This window comes from Echinops telfairi, unplaced genomic scaffold (genome assembly GCF_000313985.2).
Source record: "Echinops telfairi isolate 266 unplaced genomic scaffold, ASM31398v2 ScPeMD7_19;HRSCAF=73, whole genome shotgun sequence".
Classification (NCBI taxonomy): Eukaryota; Metazoa; Chordata; class Mammalia; order Afrosoricida; family Tenrecidae; genus Echinops; species Echinops telfairi.
In genome coordinates, this window is record NW_022103916.1 from 4,244,126 (window position 1) to 4,247,010 (window position 2,885).

Consider the following 2,885-nt stretch of genomic DNA (forward strand, 5'->3'; position numbering starts at 1 on the left):
GGGGTGCGACTCTCGGGGGCGTAGGCGGTGAGACGAAGACAGGTAGAGCAGGCGACCAATGAGGGGGCGTGCACGGTGATGCAAGAGGTGAAATGGGGGCGGGAATAGCAGAAAGCCAATGGGGACGCCTGAGAGGGGCGGGATGATTGGGGATCAATGGAGAGGCCGGAATGGGCGTGGTCGGGAAGTGGGATGGAGAGGGCAGAATGAGGACAGCCAATAGAGAGTCTGTGGGCAGCCAGGGAGGGTGGGCCGGCTACAGGCAATGGGGCAGCAAGGAGCAAATGGAGAGGCCTCAAAAGTTAGCGATTGGGGTTTGCGTAGGTGGCGAGAGGAAAGAGAGAGAGAGAGAGACGGCCAATGAGGAGCTGCTCCGGGTTGGCGTAGAGGCGGGATAACGATAATCGCTGCCCTGGGCTAATGGGGAGTCTTGTGAGCGTGCATTCAAGAGGCAGTGACAGAATGGAACGAGCCAATTGCGAGGCTAGAAGGAGCCAAGGGGCGAAATGTGAGCGGCCAATGGGGGTGGAAGATGAATGGGGAGTGAGGAAGGGAGAAGCCTGTGTGAGGGCTGAGAGACCACAAGGGGCAGTGCTAGGACGGAAGGAACCAATGCGGAGGCCAGAAAGTGTAGCGGAGGAAGAGAAGACGTGGAGGTGGGACGGGAAACAAAGGCAGCGGAGCGGGAGGAGGTGTGTGGGTGGTGGTGAAGGGAGGGATGAATAATCCGACGAGCAGGGCAGAGAGGAGGATGGTGCTTAGGCAGAGCCAGAATTATTATTGGGTGCTCGGAGCAACAGAACGTAGAATCCGGCAGCCAATTAGAAGAGTATACCCCTCGTGGATGGTCTCACCTTCCTCCCAATCTTCTGTGACTCACCATTGCCCCTGAGCCAAAACGATCCCTAGCCCCTGATGGCCTGGATTGCACTCTGATGTGAGACCGAAGAAAGCAAAGCCCGTTGCAGTTACTGTTGCCAAACCTCTTCCCTCCTCCCAGCCTTTGCTTGAATGATGCCACTATCCAAGAATGCCCCCAGCATTCTTCAAGGCTTTGCGACATTGCCAACCGAATGGCCAGATCGGGCTTTGGGGAAGATCCAGCTCAGCAAACGCTGCGCCTAGCTGGATATTAGCCGACGTTAATTGGGCATGTTGGTCGGAACCGGCTCAATCATAAAGCCAGGTCCCAGCCCAGCACACTGCACCCCACAGTGACCTCGCCTACCTTCGCTCTGACCCTTGTCTTGGCGGCCACTGATTCCTCTCCTGCGAAGGATGTTCTTCATGCTTCCTTCAGCTAGTGAACTCCTCTCCCCTTTGAAGTCTCACCTCCTGTTAAGAACTGAGTTGTAGCTTTGGTCCACTGTCAAGCCAAATGTGTGCATTCATACACATACCCTCCCCTCCTGTGAGAATGTAATGAACACCTATTGTGTGGCAGGTTATGTGCGTGCTATTATTATTATCATCGTATTTAAGCCTCACATTGTCCCTAGGTGGGAGCCATCACCCAGCAGACCTTCTCCCTCCTCAGGTTGCTGGATAGGGTTATAGGTCAGGAAGGCGTATATTCAGCTGCAAGTGACAGAAAGCCACAAAAAGAATGAGAACTTATCCGAGAGAGAGCTTAGGCAGTCCAAGAACTCACTCCTGCGTACCTTTGGGGGACATTGTCAGGGTCTTGGCTTGGCACCAGACTCAGCAGCAGCAAGTTCTCTCAGCTCTCCCATGCAAAAGATTTCCACCGTCCAGACTTGCACACCATCACCACTCACCTGGACTGTGCAGCAGCCGCCTCCTCACTGTGGAGGCTTCCACCCTCACCCTCCAAGTTCCGTTCTACACCCAACAGCCAGGGCAAGCTTGTTAAATCCTACGTCAGGTGTGATCTCTTGGAACCTTCCCACTGCTTCGGCCTCACTCAATGAAAACTTAAGTCCTTATCAGGGTCGACAAAACCCTGCATGAGCTAACCCCCTAGCCTCGTCTCTAACCTTATCGCTTATCCCTCTGACCCTTGCTCCCTCTACTCTGACCACACCAGCCTTGAACCGAATCCTTTACACTGGCTTTTGCCTCTGGAGTTACATAGCCCCCTCCCTTAACTCCTTCAAGTCTTTCTCAAAGGTCCCCTTCTTTGGAGACTTTCTCTGACCTCTCTGTTGAATCATGCCCACATCCATCCCACTCCCAGCCCTCTCAATCCCCTTCCTCAGAGCCATCGCCAAGAGAGGATACAGTCCAGTATAGAGAAGAAGCAGTGACCTTGGCCCCTTTCTGCTTCTCTGCCCCCCTGGCCTTCATTCTATAAGGTTCCTGGCTTTTACCAGTGCCTCTCCTACACCTTGACCCTGTTCTGGTAGCCTTCTGGGATTCTTTGGACCACTCATTGTTCCTCCTACCTCTGTAATGACTACCTCTCAAGAAGGGAGGGATAGTAAGGGAGCAACCACCTGGAGAGGTGGTGAGAAGGATGTAGCCCACACCTCTGACCTTGAGAGAAGAAAACAAAACAAAACTAACACCCTCTCCCAGGAGGAGACAGGTAGGGAATAGGAACTGCTCTTCTGGAGCTGCTATGGTTTATAGTTACACAGGAAGCATAAGAAATGTGCAGACACAAATCCATGAGGAGCAGGAGATCGTCAACCTTAGGGACATCCCTGCAGTTGACTCCCCAGGGCTCCTTCCTAATAGGGCTCCTTCCTCCTTCGCTCCCTCCCACGTGCCACAGCATCTGTTAAGTACCTACTGAAGACAGGATCCCTTCAGATCCCCAAGCTGGAGATCTTAGTAAAACCTTGGGGCGTCCCCTGGCTGCCGGGCACACAGAGACCAGCTTTGGGTTTCAGAAGTGCCCCCACCAACTCAGAAGCATCTAC